Here is a 19,683-nt window from a genome sequence, read left to right on the forward strand (position 1 = left end):
CACCAGGTACTGCAACTGATCCTTTTCTCCAACTCTTCTGAAAAACACCCTTACGGCGTTTACAATACGAGCATATTCCGGTACTGCATCCTCCTCCTCCGAATTACTTCCTGGTAGAGCCTTAGGTCCCTTCGCCTTCATCTCCTCCGGCTTCCCCATGGACTTAGCCATGTTCGCCTAAATTTGCATATGAACCACTAATGCAAATCGACATCCAAAAGAAAACTCCACTGGGAAACCCAGCGAGTTGATCACTCCTCCCTTCTTTTCTCTCGGCGTAGGACCCTATAGCTGCAACCTGGGAACCCGAAGGAACCCAGGAAGGCCGAGTCTAACTGGCGAGATACTCCAAAGATACCCTTCAGCTCACGGTCCAAAACAGGATCGCAAGCCAAAAGGCCTAGAAGCGATAACCCATTAAGGGCCCCAAGTGGGCCCGGCCCCTTGGCTCCAGTATGGGCCGGTCGTAGTGAGGGGAGAGGCCAGCCGTGTTTCCCAGATGCCCGGGCGCACACCCGGCCGGCAGGTGCCCGCCTTAGCATCTGCCTGTTTTGCATGTCCCCGCCTCCAAACGCCAGTCCGGCCGGAGCCTTGGTGGGCTTAAAGCTGGGCTGGCTGCTTCTGCTTCAAGCAAGCAGGGGAGGGAGGGCTTGCCTGCTGCCTGAAGCATTCCTCTGAGGTGGATCCCAAATCCCCAAGGCCAAAGGTTTGCCAGTCAGATGTGACTGACACCTGACTGACTGGCATTTGCAGCCATTTTCTTAGCATTTGCAGCCATTTCTTCCTTCCTGAGGAGGAGGATTTTGTCTTGTTCTGTCTTTGGAGTACCAGATAAGAGAGTTGCACCGCTCCTGGAAGCACTGCAATACCAGGNCGATGCGTGGAGTGGACCGAGCAAGCTCTACTTCCATCTCCCAGTTCGAAAAATCCATTTAATATATGGTCCCCAGATCGGGGACGTATCAGATATCAAACTGATAAGAACAGATTTTTTTTTTTTTCCTCAGTTTAGATATCATAGAAGCAAAACCAAAAAATTCATACTTCCGATATTCTTACATCACTGGAAAGAAAATTTGGAAAAAACAAAACCTATAATAAAGAGCTTTAAGAATATACTTTCCATTTGTTGATCTGCCATAGATCCACAGCCTTTTGTGGCCCCAACGAGGACCGGTCCCGCCAATAGTAAGTATATAAGGACCCAAGGCCTAACTTTACACACTCTTGTGCGTTGATGAAATTGTTTTTAAGCACGAGGATGCCCCGTACCTTCCAGATAGCAGATTTCATAGTGTTTAGGAAGCACCAAACAACTTTAAAATTTTCTCTTGACAGGCCCTCTCCAAATAAGACTAGTTCAAAGCAAAGGCGTCCTGTCCAACCCATGTCCTTGAGAATTAAAGCAACTCTCCTCCAAACATTCTGCGCAAAGCCGCAATTCCACATAACGTGGAGGACCGACTCTTCTCCTCCACAACCCAGTCTGGGACATCGAGATGATTTAACAAGCCCTCTTCTATACTGGAAGGAGCGGGTCGGAAGACACTCACTCACACAAGCCCAGGCCAGATCAACTTGCTCGTTAGCGAGCCATGGGGCAAAAATTCTTGCCCACACCTCCTTGGCTTTTTCCTCAGAAAAATTGCTTACGTTGGACACGGTATCAGATTCTTTGATCTTAGCTAATACAGCTCTATGGTTCCCCAAAATATGGAGGTCTGACTCTTGCAAGCCGTGTTGTCTAATAAAGACCTCTAATGCAATGTAAAATTTAGGCGGGGTCCACCTATAAGGTTTCTTCAGATCTAATTGAAACCACCGGTACCTCCTAGCGAAGTAGCCACATTGGTATCTCACAAAATACCCAAGTTTTGTATGGTTACTTTCCACTAAATTCTGTATTACCAATGCTAAATATTTGGCCCCTAGAAAATTCCGAAGGTCCGGGACACCTCTCCCACCTTTTGCTTTGGTTTTGTACATATCGGACCTCTTAAGTCTGTCCATTTTGGAACCCCATAAGAAATGGAAGATTAATTTAACAAGTCTTTTAACAACTAAAACCGGAGGGTAGAAGGTCATTGCATGATATAAAATTAAAGGTAAGATCACTTGTTTGAGGACCACTATCTTGCCTTCCAGGGTCAGAGACCTCAGTTTCCAAAAGTCCACCTTCTTTTTCACCCTTTCCAGCAAAGACTCCCAATTTTTGTGACACACAACGTTATTAGAAAACCAAATACCTAAAATTTTACATTGGGTCACTAATTGCAATTCTGTACCAAAATCTAAATGAGAGCATCCAATGGGTAAAATACATGATTTTTTAAAATTAACTTTCAAACCAGAAGCGCCACAAAACCACTCTAAAATTCTAGAGGTTCTTTTAAAACTTCTCTCGTCTGTTATTACAACCGAGATATCGTCCATGTAGGACACACACTTCACTTGTTGGCCGCCACTCCCGGGAATAAAAAAACCTCTGATTACTTTGTCCTTCCTAAGAGCCACTAGCAGAGGCTCAATCGCACAGATAAAAAGGATCGGGGACAAGGGGCAGCCTTGCTTTACACCGCATCTGATTTTAAAAGAAGGGGTCAAGTTTCCATTTATTGAAACTTTACTGTTGCAACCATTATACAAGACTTGAACCCGCTTAACAAAATTCTTAGGGCATTGCATCCTCTCGAGAACATCCCACAGGAATGTATGAGCCACTCTGTCGTAAGCCTTTTCAAAATCGAAAGAAGCTATAGCAAGATCTTGCCCTCTATCCCGACAATCATGGATCATGTCCCTCAATAAACAAAGGGCATCGGTAATTTTCCTGCCAGGGACCGAGCAATATTGATCATCCCCAACTACAGATGTTATTACCTTTTTGAATCTGTTTGCTAACACTTTTGCGTATAGTTTATAGTCGACATTCAACAAAGTGATAGGGCGCCAGTTCTCCAGGTTCTCTTTATCTCCCTTCTTAAAAATTAAAGAGATCACCCCTTCCCTCCATGACTGGGGGAGTCTATCATCTTTCCCAACTACAGAGATAACTTTCATCAAGTCTCCTTTTAAGACATTCCAAAACCTTCTGTAGAATTCTACAGGAAGGCCATCGTTGCCCGGGGTTTTTGCGCCGGAGCATTCACGGACAACCTGCCAAACCTCCGATTCCTCCACATCGGCTTCTAAAGAGACTCTATCTGAATTAGAGACATGGTTGTCAATATTCCCCACAAAAAAGAGTTTGAGGTCATCATCTAAAACCTTTTCAGAGTATAATTGCTCATAAAAAGAGACCACCTTCTCTGATATTTTGTCATCCTCAGTTTCACCGTCAATGACGTCTAAAGTATCTCGATTGCTTCTAATTTTTTTGAAGAAAAACCGAGAACATTTCTCATCCGGTTCCAGGACTTTAACTCGGCTATTGAATATGATTTGTTTGCCCTTATCATTCAAAATTCTCCTAATATCCTTTCTGACTTCCGCAATGTCACTCTCCATCTCCATGCCTAAATTCTTTAAAAGAAAACATAGTTGCAATCTTTCATTAAGGGTTTGGTAAAAACTTCTTTTTGCTCTGCTCTTTTCTTTACTCTTTTCAATAAAGAAATTTTTAAAACAACTTTTTAATTCGTCCCACCACTGACAAGTATCAAAGACGTGCACATCCTAATTTCCAGGCGGGGTAACGTTCTATAAACTCCCGGCAAATATCCTTATCATCCAGCAAAGAAACGTTCAGTTTCCAGTAACTGGAGACTTTTTTACCACCTGAGACAGGGCACACTGTGCACTCAACGCTTTTGTGATCCCAAAACCCGTTGCATCTACTATTAAAGTGACTCAGTTTCAGCTCTGGAGAAGCAAAAATATAGTCCAACCGGGACTCCACATGACCATTGGACCAGGTCCAAAAATGCTGCATATCCTCCCCACAGGTTGCCCATGCATCTACTAGACCATATGACATCAGGATCTCTTTTAGGACTGTGGCCGATCCGTCAAGCTTCCTCCCCCCTCCTATTCTAGCTAAGGGTTTGGTGGCAGAGCCAACCTTCTGACTACCTTTACCTATGCTGACTTCTGTTGTGGTGGCAGCGCCAACCTTCTGCCTATCTAAGCCCAGCTCACAATTTAGATCGCCACATAGGATTAGCGGGTCACTTCCTGTCAGGAAAAGACTGAGATCTTTAAAGAAATCCGTTCTTTCTTCTTTCATTGTGGATGCGTAAACACATAAAATACGGATCACAAAATCACCCTGCTTTAATTTAACAAGTATTGCCCTTCCCGGGACAATCTCTATGTCTTCGAGCTTTTGCCAGTTTCTATTCCATAAAATCCCAACACCTGTATTTTTGTTTTCATTTCCACCGGAAAAAAGGCAATCAAATGCCCATGGATATTTAAATTCTGAATAATCTAAACAGTAGCCAATTTGGCACTCTTGTAAGCATATTACATCAAAATTTTCACCATCAAAAAAATCATAAAGCGCTGCGCGCTTCCTCATGTCATTTATGCCTCTAACATTTAGGGATATGATCTTAAACAGCAGCCTGCCTCTGGGGACCCGGACTGTTCCCATCTTCCCCGTCAGCTGGCGTAAACGAACCAATCACTTGAGAGGGCTGCATGACATATGTACTCCCCGAATTCTCCTCTATTACGAAGGAGTCGGAGTCATCAGAGGACGACAGCACCCCAATTATTGGGCTACTCAAGTCCACAATGCATTCACCCAAATCAGGACCACTTTTCTTTTTACTACTTTCACCCTCCATCTCTTCCATTCTGCGTTTCTTACTTTGAGGATCAACCTCCATCTCCTCTCCACTTCCCTCTCCTTTCTCCAGGGGAGGCACAACTCTATGTACCCCATCACATTCAACATCTATTAAGTTTGCGCTCGGCAGCTCCCCTACCAGGGTCTTTAGAGCGCCTAAAGCGTCAGGGATATCCCTGCCGCTTTCTACAACTTGCTCCCTCAAGTTGTCATTCTCCACTATGGAAGCCTCCTGATTAACACTCTCCACTCTCTCCTCTCCACTAGGAGCTCCCCCACAGCTTTGCTCTTCCATACATGCAAGCATTTCTTTCACTTTGGTAACCGGGCAGTCTCTTTTCTGATGGATTGTATCAACACAATCCCGGCACCTATCACACTCGTTGGTCCTATGCCCATTCTGTCTGCAACTCTTGCAGTAATCAGGCATACCGTTGAAGAACAAGAAACCCCGTTTCCTTCCGATGGAGAAAACAGGGGGAGGGGTCACAATGCCTCCTTCCTCGTTCTCATCTTTTTTAAAGGAGACAAGGAACTTCCTCTTCCCATTCCAAATTCCCAGCTCCCCCATCACCTCACCCTTGTACTCCACTCGATCACAATATTTAAACAAAAAGGATTCTATATCATCCTCCGGGACGAAGGGGTCGTACATGTGAACAACCACCATTCGGAGCCCGAACTGGAAAAGCGGACAAAACCTAATACCCTTAAAAGCAGGGTCATGTTTCTTTAACTCGTACCTCTTAAAGGCATTAGTACAAGCTAACACATTATTGAAGGTAAAATCATATAGCCCCTTGCCCCTAAAGGCCTGGGCACAGCGTATGTGGTCTTTACTGACCCCACAGATTTCCAACATAAGCTTTGAAAACACAAACTTAATATCTTTGGATTCTCTTACAGAGGGATCCACTAAGATTCTTATCGTGTCCTTAATCCATTGTTGCTCAAAATTGGTAGAGTCTTCCATTGTACCTGCAAGCAAAGGATAAGGCAAAAAAAGGCAAAAAAAAGGCAAAAAAAAGGCAAAAAAAAGGCAAAAAAAAACCAAGAAAATTCCTGGTTTAAATCACGCGACCAGTGTCAAACAAAATTTTGAAGGGGAGAGCCTACCCAGCACTCTCCCAGTCAGCTTAGGGAGATGATCCCAAAAAAAGAAAAAAAGGTTCAGTCCTCCAGGACTCCAGGCTCGATTAGCCTAGTATGCAAATTCTCCAAGAAAGAAAGGTTCAGTCCTCCAGGACTCAGGCTCGATTAGCCTAGTATGCAAATCCTCCAAGAAAAAGGGTAGGTCCAGGAATCCTCGTCCAACCACTGCAAGGAAATTATGCAGTCGACATCCACAAAACCTTTCCTGACCGAAGTCAGTACTGGGTTTGATCGCACCTCCTCCCCTTTCGTCCGGCGTAGACCCCAAAAGCAGCAGGTTGAGAACCCTCGGGAACCCAACAAGGCCAAGGTTACTGGCGGACTACTAGGATCACTCCTCTCAGCTCAAAATCCAATTAAGGATCGTAAGCCAAAAGGCCGAGAAGCGATAACCCATTAAGGGCCCCAAGTGGGCCCGGCCCCTTGGCCCCAGTATGGGCCGGTCGTAGTGAGGGGAGAGGCCAGCCGTGTTTCCTAGATGCCCGGGCGCACACCCGGCCGGCAGGTGCCCGCCTCCAAACGCCAGTCCGGCCGGGCACCGCCGCTCCAAGGAGAAGAGCCTTGGTGGGCTTAAAGCTGGGCTGGCTGCTTCTGCTTCAAGCAAGCAGGGGAGGGAGGGCTTGCCTGCTGCCTGAAGCATTCCTCTGAGGTGGATCCCAAATACCCAAGGCCAAAGGTTTGCCAGTCAGATGTGACTGACACCTGACTGACTGGCATTTGCAACCATTTTCTTAGCATTTGCAGCCATTTCTTAGCATTTGCAGCCATTTCTTCCTTCCTGAGGAGGAGGATTTTGTCTTGTTCTGTCTTTGGAGTACCAGATAAGAGAGTTGCACTGCAATACCAGGGCGATGCGTGGAGTGGACCGAGCAAGCTCTACTTCCATCTCCCAGTTCGAAAAATCCATTTAATATATGGTCCCCAGATCGGGGACGTATCAGATATTAAACTGATAAGAACAGATTTTTTTTTTTTTTTTTTTTAAATTTTTATTAGAAAAGTACGTTTTGAAATGTACGTTTGTAGAGCGCCCTCAGCTTAGCCAAAGGTCAACTCTACATTTTCGTCATTTAAAAATGATTTAACTTAAACATTTTTACATTCCCACAAGGGATTTTTGATTCCCACAAGGGGGTTTACAAAAGGTCATAACAAAGAAATTTTTCAAATGATTTCCTAACTCAAACCCTAACACAATTTCACTATAACCAAAACACAAAACTATTCAATGGTTAAGTTCACCAAAAACACAGTTTATCAAAAAAGATTCATTTCAAAAAATTATTTTTCTCTTTCTTTAGATACTGTTTTCTCCATATAAAATTTTAACATGTGTGTCCAAACCATACCTGCTTCCTGAAAAAAAAGTCTATCTAACCAAGTTGGTATCCCAAAAAGCTTTGACAAAAAACCCCACCTATTACCAGTCTTCCTCTGAAAACTATTCCCCCTCACCCGCAACTCTTCTTCATTCCTATATTTTGTTTCAAAAAAGGCTTTTAGCCATTCTAACTCTACCCTACTTGAAATACCACCCTGTGAGATGATTTTCCATGCCCTTTCTTCTTTTTTTAATTCCTCCTGTTTACTTTTTTCCTCTAATCTATTGATTTCAGGTTTTACACTAGAAGCCTCGGGTTGCACATTCCTTAAACTTTCTTGTTTTTCCTCCCTCTTTATCTTCGTAGCCTGTTCTTCTTTTCCCTTTTCACTTTCTGTCCCAACTCTTTTTAATTTACCTACCTCCGTTTTCCTATCTGTCTCTCCTGAAGTCTGTACCCCGACCTCCATCTCTTCTTCCCTGACTTCTATCTGTCTTTGCTGCCTTTGTTTCTCCCTATCTTCCTTCCTCTTCTTACAGTCTGCATATAAATGGTCTATTCCATTACAAAAATTACATTTTCTTTCCCTTGTACACTCTGTTTCCACATGATCTTGACTTCCACATTTCCCACAGCACTGTACAACACAATCTTCACTTAAATGACCATATTTTTTACATTTCTTGCAGAAATCTCCCATACCAGGGAAATATAACTCTCCGTTGACCTTTCCCAGCCTAAATCTGGCTGGAGGTCTTTCATCACCATGGAACTTAACACCAAACCTCCACTTCCCTGTCCAGATCCCAAGCTTATTTAGGATCTTCCCTTTAACCTTCACGCTCTCACAAAATAACCTCAAAATATCATCCACAGAAAAAAAAGGGGAAAACATCCTAACCACAACAATAATTTCTTCTTCTACATGTGGTATAATTTTTATACCGTCTAAATCTTTCATCTGCTTATTTTTCTTCCAATTAACCAAAAAATCACTGTAAATTACTCCAGAACCAAAAACAACATCATAAGTACCTCTTCTTGGGAATTCATACACCGCAATAATTTCCTTCTTCTGGATCCCGAAAATTTCTCCAAGGATTTTCTCCGCCAAAACAACAAGACAGTCCATGTCCGACTTCTTTTCGAAAATAAATCGCACCGTATTTTCTATACGGGCATAAAAAGGCACCTTCTCGTCTCCTCCAGGCTCCATCATGGGCTCCGCCATGCTCACCTATAAAACCTTCACCGACCTTGGCCGGCAAGGCGACCGCACTCTGGGCTTTCGAAGAGCGCCTACCCCAATAGCAGCAATGTATGAACCCTCAGGAACATACAAGGGCCGAGGCGGCTGGTCTTCTACTCACTAACCTCTTGGCTGCAACCCGGTTACCCGGATTTTAGCCAAAAGGCCGAGAAGCGATAACCCATTAAGGGCCCCAAGTGGGCCCGGCCCCTTGGCCCCAGTATGGGCCGGTCATAGTGAGGGGAGAGGCCAGCCGTGTTTCCCAGATGCCCGGGCGCACACCCGGCCGGCAGGTGCCCGCCTCAGCATCTGCCTGTTTTGCATGTCCCCGCCTCCAAACGCCAGTCTGGCCGGGCACCGCCGCTCCAAGGAAAAGAGCCTTGGTGGGCTTAAAGCTGGGCTGGCTGCTTCTGCTTCAAGCAAGCAGGGGAGGGAGGGCTTGCCTGCTGCCTGAAGCATTCCTCTGAGGTGGATCCCAAATCCCCAAGGCCAAAGGTTTGCCAGTCAGATGTGACTGACACCTGACTGACTGGCATTTGCAGCCATTTCTTAGCATTTGCAGCCATTTCTTCCTTCCTGAGGAGGAGGATTTTGTCTTGTTCTGTCTTTGGAGTACCAGATAAGAGAGTTGCACCGCTCCTGGAAGCACTGCAATACCAGGGCGATGCGTGGAGTGGACCGAGCAAGCTCTACTTCCATCTCCCAGTTCGAAAAATCCATTTAATATATGGTCCCCAGATCGGGGACGTATCAGATATTAAACTGATAAGAACAGATTTTTTTTTTTATATTTTTATTAGAAAAACGAAAAAACGTTTGGAGCCACCCTCAGCAAAGCCAAAGGGTGAATCTCCATATTTCATCATTTAAAAACTTTCAATTTTAACTTTCAATTTAACTTATTTATTTTTAAACAAAACATATTTTCAACCCATACGGTTCTAATTAACTAACATAAACATAAGTTTCCTCACTAACATAAACTCCTCTTTGTTATGAAATATGAGTAAACAATTAAAGTCTTTTAGATCAGCTCCAAAAACTTCTTTCACCATCTCTTGGTTTTCTACTCGAATCAAGATAAACAAAACATATAAGAATCCAGTTTTTTGCTTCTTAATTTTTACTTTTAGCCATTCTGGCACTCCAAATTTTTCTTTAAGAGTCTCAGGATTTTCTATCATAGCTTTATATATCCGCTCCTTCCAATTAGCCAACAAAAGTGCATCCATCCCATTAAATCTCGTGGTCAATAATTTCTGTAGAAAGGCAAGATCTTCAGCACCAGGAAAACCTCTTTTCACCACTTCCTCTGCTCTTGCATCTTCTTCAAGATCAGCCCAACTTTTCCCTTTGGGTTGACTTGCCACTTCCATTTCCTCCACTTCTCCCTTAGACTGTGAATTTTCTTTCTCAACCAATTTCTCTAAAACTTGTAAGACCTCCACGGTTGAATCTACTTTTTTCCTTTTCCCAGAGGGTATCTGATCTTCATCTAAGGGTCTTGAGATTTCCTTTTTTCCCACCACTTCTGCTTCTTCTTGTTCATTAACGTTTGCCTTCCCTTCCTCTTTATTTGCAGCTCCAACCTCCTCTCTCCGGAATGGACATGATGTATATAAATGATCCTTTCCATCACATAAGTTACATTTCTTAGGCTCTGCGCAGGTGGCCAAATCATGGTCAAGTGATCCACATCTAACACACACAGGAACAGAGCATCCATCTTTTTCATGACCAAAACCTTTGCATTTGTTACAAAATTTCGGCATGCCTGCATAATACAATTCACCGTTTACTCGACCCAGCCTGAACCTTGCTGGGGGTCTTTGATCTCCTTTAAACCGCACAGACAACCTGTATTTCCCGGTCCAGATGCCATATTCATTGTTAATTTTTCCCAATACTTTCCCTTGCTCAAAATATCTTCTTAAAAAGAAAATAATTTCACCCACAGGTACAAAGGGAGAAAACATCCTGACCACAACGATTGTATCATCCAAAAAATGAGGGATAATTTTAATCTTCACCAACCTTGGATCTTTCTTTCTCCTTTCCATGGTCACCAAAAAATCTCTGTAGACTCCTTCCGTTGTGAAGGCAACATCGAAAAATCTTCTTTTATGGTTCTCATAAATTGCAGCCACTTCCTTCAATTGAATTCCAGCCAAGTCCATAAGAATCTGCTCCACCACAACTTTAAGCATAGAAACATCTATTTCCTCTTCAAAAAAGATTCTCACAGCGTTCTTAATCCGTGCATATGGCGGGACTCTGCCCCCATCACCATCAATCGGCTCCCCCATAGCAAAAGCCATGTTAGCCAAAAATCAACATATGCAAATTATATGCAAATGTAAAAAACGCCCTCCGTACCTTCCACACATGCAAAAAACATGCAAATACCAGGAACGCCCACCGAGCCTCCACTGACCAGAAATCAGTGAGGTGATTGCTTCTCTTCGCTTTCGGGTGGCGCCTACCCCTATAGCAGCATGGGAGGAACCCGCAGGAACCTCCCAAGGCCGAGGCGGCTGGCAACCTACTCACTAGCACAATTTTTGATTGAATAAATTTCTTTATTAATCACTTTTTTCGAAAAACAATACAATTAGGGTTCATACATACATGGAGTTGCGACGCAGCGCAGAACACTACATTACAATCCCCCACAACACACTCGCAAATAAATACATACATCCCTCCATACTGCGGCTTTGTGCCTAGTACATAACAAAACAAAGTTACGTCGTCAGAATGTTATACATTCCCAAGATAATTTTTTATCAGCTGTTGTTCACAAACATTACGTTTTCAGATAACAATGCACTGCATCACATATTTTTGCTGTTTGATGTTCATAGCACAAAGAATTTTTCACCAAGGAACAAAAAGGATCCTCCTTTTTTTGCAGTTAATACTCATAGTTTTTTTAACACCACTCAATGGAACCCTTTATACTTTTAGCAGATAGTGCTCTTAGCGATATACCTCGAAGAAAGCATTGACAATGTGTCAGCAGTTTGTACTCATAGTGGCTCATAACAAAACAGATGACAAAGGGTTAATGCTTCAAGACATTAGACCATACTTCCCTCCTGCCGGAGGTAGTATAGACCAACCCTGCTTGAAGGTATTGTATTTTTAGAGGCAGAGACCGAAGGGGTTTTTCACAGGGTCTTACATTATGCCCTGCTAGACCCTGGCCTATATATAGAAAGATATTAAGTACACATGGTAGAGAGACAGAAAGTTTTGACATATTAGCATCATGTTCAGAAGGGTACAGGTAAGTATATTGTTTTATGCAACTTCCATGAAAGAAAGGTTGATTATGACCCCTAAAGAAAAGATTTTTAATATCCAAAAAAATTTTCCCTTAGATGGCACCAGAAAGAAGCACATAGGTTGGCGATGAAAAAGACCAAATACTTCATTGCCCCAGATCTTCCTGGGAATGTATCCCCCAAGATGCTCCACAAGATGTCAGACAAGGTACGCAACCAGACAAGATACCATTTTTCCTTTAGAAACATACGAAGGAACCATATTTCAGAGAAAAACCAACATCCCCTACCTGGCAACACAACCTGACCAGAGGTCACAAGAAATTTGACGTAGATTTTTTTATATGTAGCCCTATTTAAACCATGGTCTTCCTATACACAAGAGAGCTTTGTGGACACACTTGGAATTCCATTTTGTTTGAAAGGAAAGAAAGATGTTTTAACCATATTTTGTTTTCCCAGGTATTTGTTTTGCCCTTTCCAGGGCCGGAGAAACAAGAGAGGCACAGGTAAGTACCCTACCTACGACCATACTAGGGAGAAGGAGTCCCCTTCTTCTAAATTATGAAAACCTTTTAAATAAATTTTCCAAACCAAACACAAAGTTTTTTGTTTTACAGATGCAGAAGGAAACATAAACCAGGTAAGTTTTCAACCTTGTTTTCCTAATAAGCTAAACCCTACCTAAGCCGGCATTCTCTCTTTTTTTTTTTTTTTTTTATACCAAGGGAAAAAGAAAAGGTAAGTATTAGCATTACACATCATGCAAAAACTCCACCATAACCTGTTAAACATAAAGTTGTTCTGTCTTTGGAGTACCAGATAAGAGAGTTGCACCGCTCCTGGAAGCACTGCAATACCAGGGCGATGCGTGGAGTGGACCGAGCAAGCTCTACTTCCATCTCCCAGTTCTAAAAATCCATTTAATATATGGTCCCTAGATCGGGGACATATCAGATATTAAACTAAGAACAGATTTTTTTTTTTTCCTCAGTTTTAGATATCCTAAAAGTCATAACCATGTTGTAGACAATCAGGTATTCACACATCACAGGAAAAAAACTGAAAAGAAATAATAACTTTTAAGAAAGTACATTTCTCGACTTGCCAAATTTCCGAAGCCTTCTGTGGACCCAACACAATTCGGTCTCGCCAGTAATAAGTATACAGGGAGCTAAGCCCCAACTTAACACAATCTCATACACTAATATCGTCACTTTTGAACACTAGGATTCCCCGCGCTTTCCAAATAGCCGACTTCATGGCACTCAGGAAACACCACACAATTTTAAAGTCCTTCTGGGACAGACCTTCCCCAAATAGAATTAACTCATTGCAGAAATAGCCAGCCCAACCCATATCTTTAAGGATTTTTGCCACCTTTCTCCAGACATCCTGGGCAAAAGCACAGTTCCACATAACGTGCATGACAGTCTCCTCCTCTCCACATCCGGCTCTAGGGCACCGGGGAGACCTGACTAACCCTCTTCTATGTTGAAATGAGCGCGTTGGGAGGCACTCATTAACACACGCCCAAGCAAGGTCCATTTGGTTGTTAGCCAACCATGGGACAAAAACTCTTTTCCACACCTCCCTGGCTTTCCCTTCGGGGAAGTTACTCACATTACAAACGGTGTCACCTTCACAAATTTGGGCCAGCACGGCCTTGTGTCTGCCCAGTATGTGGTAATCCATATGCTGTAAACAATATTGTTGTACAAACTTCTCTATGACGATATAAAATGTTGACGGGATCAATCTATATGGTTTCCTTAAGACCAGATGAAACCATTTATATTTTCGGGCAAAAAAACCACACTGATTTAACAAAGTCACTGAATTTTGAATGGTTGCACCCACTCAGATTGCCAATTACAAAAGCTAGGTATTTGGCACCAAGGAACTTCCGGAGGTCCGGGACTCCCCTTCCACCATTGGCCTTGGATTTATACATATCGACTCTTTTGAGCCTTTCCATTTTTGATTCCCATAAAAAATAAAATATTTAATAGGCTTCTTAAAAACCAAAACAGGTGGATAAAAAACCATTGCAAGGTATAAAATCAGTTGTAAAATAACGTGCTTAAAAACCACGATTTTCCCTTCCAAAGATAGAGATCTTAGTTTCCAAAAATCTAACTATTTTTTGACTCTCTCCAGCAACAATTCCCAATTTTTGTGGCACACCACATTGTTTGAAAACCAGATTCCCAAAACTTTACATTCAGCAATGATCTGCAGCTCCGTGCTTGACTCCATATAAAAACTCCCAATAGACATTATGCATGATTTCTTAAAATTTACTTTAAAACCCGAGGCACAACAAAACCACTCCAAAGTCCTAAAGACTCTTTTTAGACTCCTTTCTTCTTTTATCACTACAGAAACGTCATCCATATAGGAAAAACATTTTACTTGCTGGCCTCCACTCCCTGGTATGAAGAAACCATTTATGACCTTAAATGTTGGATGTTGGAAATGTTGGATGCTCAATTACAAGGAGACACCCTGATTACCCGCTTTTGGCAGCAATGGTACCGTTGGTACCAGCTCAGAATGCACGTCAATTCTTGAACCATTCTACTTGGTACATCACTAATATTTCTGACTCATAATCCATAGTTTATTATTATGGACTCCACTGGCTGATTTTTTTTTTGTTTAAAATGGTATAAGTGTTTCTCCCTCCCCCCTTTTTTGTGTCATGTTACCCTACTGGTTTTGTTTGTTTACTTGTCTCTGTATATTTGAAAAATTTAATAAAAACATTTTGAAAAAAAAAAAATGATTTGTTTTCCTTTCTCAATCTCCCTTTTGGTCTCAGCGATTTCTCCCTCCACCTCTCTACGCCTATGCCTTTCAAAAGGTAACAAGATTGAAGTCTAGCGTTAAGGTCATGATAGAAGGCCTTTCTCGCTCTGCTCTTCTCCTTACTTTTCTTACCTATGAAAAAATTCTTAAAGCAACATTTGAGCTCATCCCACCACTGGACTATGTCAGATACATGCCTGCATTCAGCCTTCCACACAGGGTATGAATTTCTAAAGTCACGGCATACATCCTCCTCACATAAAAGCAGGGTATTCAGTTTCCAGTAGCTAGAAACTTTATCACTGGAACCCGGGCACACGATACATTCAACACTTTTATGGTCCGAAAAGCCATTTACCTTACTCTTTAAATGGCTTAACTTCAGCCCCCAGGAAAAACAAATAGTCTAAACGGGACTCAACATGCCCGTTTGACCACGTCCAGAAATGTTGTTCATCCTCACCACAGACCGCCCACGCATCCTCTAGACCATTAGACATCAGGATCTCTCTAATTATTTTGGCAGACCCATCAAGTTTCCTCCCACCACCTGTTCTAACTTGGGGTTTGGTGGCAGCGCCAACCTTCTGTCTATCTACCCCTAGACTACCTTGTGTTGTGGTGGCAAAGCCAACCTTCTGACTATCTACCACCACCCCACAGTTCAGGTCGCCACCCAAAATCAAAGGGTCACTTTCCACAAGGAAGAGACTGAGATCCGCAAACAAATCCATTCTCTCATCTTTTTTGGTTGATGCATAGACACACAACACTCTGATCACAACATCATTTTTTTGCAGTTTCACTAGTAAAGCCCTTCCAGGATGTATCTCTATTTCATCAAGTTTCTGCCAGTCCATACCCCACAATATTCCTACTCCAGTGTTTTTATTTTCGTTCCCACCAGAGAAAATGCAACCATATTTCTACGGATACTTAAAATCCACATAATCCAGGCTAAAACCAATCTGACACTCTTGTAAGCAAATAATGTCAAACTTCTCACATTTGAAAAAAATCGTACAGCGCCGTGCGCTTTCTCACGTCATTTATCTCTCTGACATTAAAAGATACAATTTTAAACTGCAGCCTGCCTCAGAGGACCCGGACTATTCCCATCGTCCCCTGCGGCTGGCGTGTAGGTATCTATTATTTCGGAAGGCCGTTTCCGAAAAAATCTTCCGTTTTTTGAATCGACATCCATCTGTTCAACTCTTTCCCCTTCCACAACCAGGGAAGACACAACTCCACTTTTCTCACCACCATCAGTTTCCATATAACAACTTGTTGTTCTGCCGAAATCACATTCGCCATTTCAGGAACCACCTGTCTAGCATTCCCCACCTCCTCCTCCCCACTGGGCGCCCTCACACAGGCTTCAACATGGCTCTGCTCCACCACCCCCTCAATTACTTCTCTCACCTTTCTCACTGGACAATCCTTTCTCTGGTGAATCGAGACCACGCAGTCGCGGCATCTATCACAATCTCCAGTTCTGTGGCCATTTTGCCTGCAGCTCTTACAATAATCAGACATTCCATTAAAGAAAAGAAAACAATGCTTTCTCCCAATAGAAAAAACAGGGGGATGGGTTACAATGCCCCCTTCCTCATTGTCATCCTTTTTAAAAGAAACTAAAAATTTCCTTTTCCCATTCCAAATGCCTAATTCTCCAAGAACCTCGACTTTGTCACAGAATTTGAACAGAAAATCTTCAATATCCTCTTCAGGCACGAAGGGGTCGTACATATGCACCACCACCATACGTAACCCAAACTGGAACAACGGGCACAATCTGATGCCCTTAAAGGCAGGATCACTCCTCCTAGCCTCATATCTTTTAAAGGCATTGGTACACGCCGAAATATTATTGAATGTGAAATCATAAAGCCCTCCACCTTTGAAGGCTTGGGCACAGCGTATATTTTCCTTGCTGACCCCGCAAATTTCTAACAATAATTTTTGAAAAACAAATCTGATGTCTTTTACCTCTCTCACCGAGGGGTCCACCAGTACTCTAATGGTGTCCTTGATCCACTGAAAAACCCAAGAAAAATCCTGGTGAAAGCACCAGACCTGGTGTAAAAAAAAAAGTGGAAAAGAGAGAGTCCTCCCTGACTCTCTCACTGGGCAGCATAGGGAGATCACCCAGGCAAAAAAACTCCTGTCCAAAAAAAGCTTCAATTCATTTTGCATAGGATGCAAATTACAGGAATCCAGGAACTCCTCCAGGAACTGCAACCGAAAAGTTGTGCAGTGGATATCCAATAGTACTCTTACTGACCAAAGCCAGAAAAGAGCCGATCACCCTCACACCGTTCAGCCAGCTCTGTCCCCAATAGCAGCAACCAATACACCCGAAGAAAACACCGGAAGGCCAAGGACAGTCGGTAGCCTACTGAGTTAGCCCTTCAGCATAAATCTGTAAACAGATCTTTGCCAAAAGGCCAAGAAGCGATAACCCATTAAGGGGCCCAAGTGGGCCTGCCCCCGTGGGCCCAGTATGGGCCGGTCGTAGTGAGAGGAGAGGCCGGCTGTGTTTCCCAGATGCCCAGGCACACCTGGCTGGCAGGTGCCCGCATCAGCATCTGTCTGTTTTGCATGTCCCCGCCTCCAAACGCCAGTTCGCTCGGGCACCGCCGCTCTAAGGAGAAGCCTCGGTGGGCTTAAACCTGGGCTGATATGCTTCAAGCAAGCAGGGGAGGGCGGATCCCAAATCCTCAAGGCCAAAGGTTTGCCAGTCAGATGTGACATCTTGCCATTTGCAGCCATTTCTTGCCATTTGCAGCCATTTCTTGCCATTTGCAGCCATTTCTTCCTGAGGATTTTGTCTTGTTCTGTCTTTGGAGTACCATATTTTTTTTTTTTTTTTTACATTTTTATTAAGACCACACGGTTATCCTCAGCCCAGCCAAAGGACAGCATGTGCATTATCATCATCATAAAAACATTTATTTTATTTATATTAAAACCTCAGGTAAGTATTCATAACAAAAATAAGCTTTTAAACTTTTCTGTTTCCTTTTTTTTTCTTCTATTAGTTCAACTGAGACATCCACTTCAGGTAAGTTCTTCTTCGTCTTCTTTCTTCTTCATGCCAAAAATGGCATTCCACATTTGGAAATTCCATAATCTGCATGCTTTTATCTTCCCTTCTTTCTTTTTTTCTAATTGATAAAATGGTGCCATTTCTGCTACTGCCATTTTGCAACAATCTATTACTTTAATCTCGTCTCCCTTATATATGTAAATATTCCTTATCTTCCAAATGGACATCTTGACACAATTTACCATAATCCAGCAGACCTCCTCCTGCTTTTTCTTCTTTGGACCACCCAAACTATACAAAACCATGTCTTGTGTTATTCAATTCTTGACAGAGTGTGGAAGAAACGGGGCCACAAACTTTCCATTTTTTCTTCGCAAAACTGCAGCCCCAGAAAACATGCAATACAGATTCCTCATTCCCACATCCTTCCCTTGGACATATAGGACGTTTCCCCATTTTCCTTTTATATTGAAATAATCTTGTCGGTAAACAGTCATGTACAATTTGCCACGTCAAATCATTTAGTTCATTCGATAAACACGACATGTTTACTTTTGCCCAAATCTCTTCTGACACTCCTTCTGAAAAATTATTTACTATACATGTCTGCTCTTCTTCCTTCTTTTTCTTAAATTTTTTTCATATCCAATAATAGCTCCAATTCCAGGTCTTTTAACTCAAAAGTCTCTATTGTTTTCTCAATTATTTTATAATGTCCTGGAGGATTCAGACACCACGGTACATTCTTTTCTATTCTGTACCCACCCTCTTTTTTTGAAACAAATATCCAATCTGGTATCTCAAAAGGAAACCCCAATCATTGTCTCTTTTTTTACTGTCTTCAGACACTGGACCAAGAAATGCATCCATAAAAATTCTTTTAAATTTGGCATTCCTTTGCCACCTTTCCGTACCGATCTTTGCACACTTGACCTTTTTAATTTTTCTGCCTTTGAGTTCCAAAGAAAAACAAATAATTTCCTTGTCATTTTCCTCACTACTCTGTCCCCAGGTGGCTATACCATTCCTAGAAACATTATAGTAGGAAGAATCACACTTTTTATTACTAGAATCTTTCCAGTCATTGTCAGTTTCTTTAGAGCCCAAAAGTCCAAATTTTTCTTAACTTTCTCAAGCAATTCTTCCCAACTTTTTCTTCCATCATCTATTTCATCAAATTTTACACCTAAAATTTTCAACGGCTCTCTTTGCGTTTTAATTTTAATTTCTGCGTGTAACCAGTCTACAATTAATAGGCATCCGCACTTATCCGTGTTTAATTTAAAACCAGAACCCGTACAAAAGTTTTCTGTTATCCATACTGCTCTATATATTGCCCAATCAGTAGTACATAAAACTGTCACATCGTCCATATAAGCTATTGTTTTAATTTCTGTTTCGCTTCTTCCAGGTAACATCATCCCCCTTATTACTTTATCTTTGCTTATAGCATTCATTAGCGGTTCCAGTGCGCATATAAACAAAATAGGTGACAGAGGACAACCTTGCTTTACCCCTGATGACATTATCACTTCTTCTGTCAAAAATCCATTTATTAATATTTTGCTTGTTGTTTTTCTATATAATTCTTTTACCGGTCCACTGTTTTTATTGTGAACCCCATTTCCTTTAAAACAGCCCATAAATATTCATGCAAAATTTTATCAAAGGCTTTCTGAAAGTCCAATGTCACCAACGCCAAATTCTGTCCTCTACTTGAGCACCATGCTATAACATTTTTAAAGAAAATTTAAATGATCCTGAATACTCCTTTTTGGTATTCCACACACTTGGTTTCTATGTATCAATTTCCCAATCATTGCTTTAAATCTATTTACTAATATTCTTGCATAGATCTTATAGTCCATGTTCAACAACGTTATGGGCCTCCAATTCTTTAGATTTTCCAAATCCCCTTTTTTGGGTAGCAATGTCACTACCCCCTTTTTCCAAGAAACTGGCATTTTATTCAACATAAAGACCTTCTTGATTACCTCCACAAGATCTTCTCCCATTAAAGT

At 42.2% G+C, this 19,683-nt stretch overlaps 3 non-coding genes and 1 pseudogene across 3 annotated transcripts; all 4 read right to left on the reverse strand.

Moving 5' to 3' along the window:
• Positions 1-835: 835 nt before the first annotated feature.
• On the reverse strand, positions 836-1,028 carry LOC140330283 (U2 spliceosomal RNA). Its single transcript, XR_011920736.1, has one exon. It is a non-coding gene; the product is annotated as a U2 spliceosomal RNA (small nuclear RNA).
• Positions 1,029-6,751: 5,723 nt separating this feature from the next.
• LOC140330276 (U2 spliceosomal RNA) lies at positions 6,752-6,949 on the reverse strand (annotated as a pseudogene).
• A 2,189-nt stretch (positions 6,950-9,138) lies between these two features.
• On the reverse strand, positions 9,139-9,324 carry LOC140330248 (U2 spliceosomal RNA). Its single transcript, XR_011920715.1, has one exon. It is a non-coding gene; the product is annotated as a U2 spliceosomal RNA (small nuclear RNA).
• Positions 9,325-12,628: 3,304 nt separating this feature from the next.
• LOC140330265 (U2 spliceosomal RNA) lies at positions 12,629-12,818 on the reverse strand. Its single transcript, XR_011920728.1, has one exon. It is a non-coding gene; the product is annotated as a U2 spliceosomal RNA (small nuclear RNA).
• Between the last annotated feature and the right edge of the window lie 6,865 nt (positions 12,819-19,683).

This window comes from Pyxicephalus adspersus, chromosome 4 (genome assembly GCF_032062135.1).
Source record: "Pyxicephalus adspersus chromosome 4, UCB_Pads_2.0, whole genome shotgun sequence".
NCBI classification, from domain to species: Eukaryota; Metazoa; Chordata; class Amphibia; order Anura; family Pyxicephalidae; genus Pyxicephalus; species Pyxicephalus adspersus.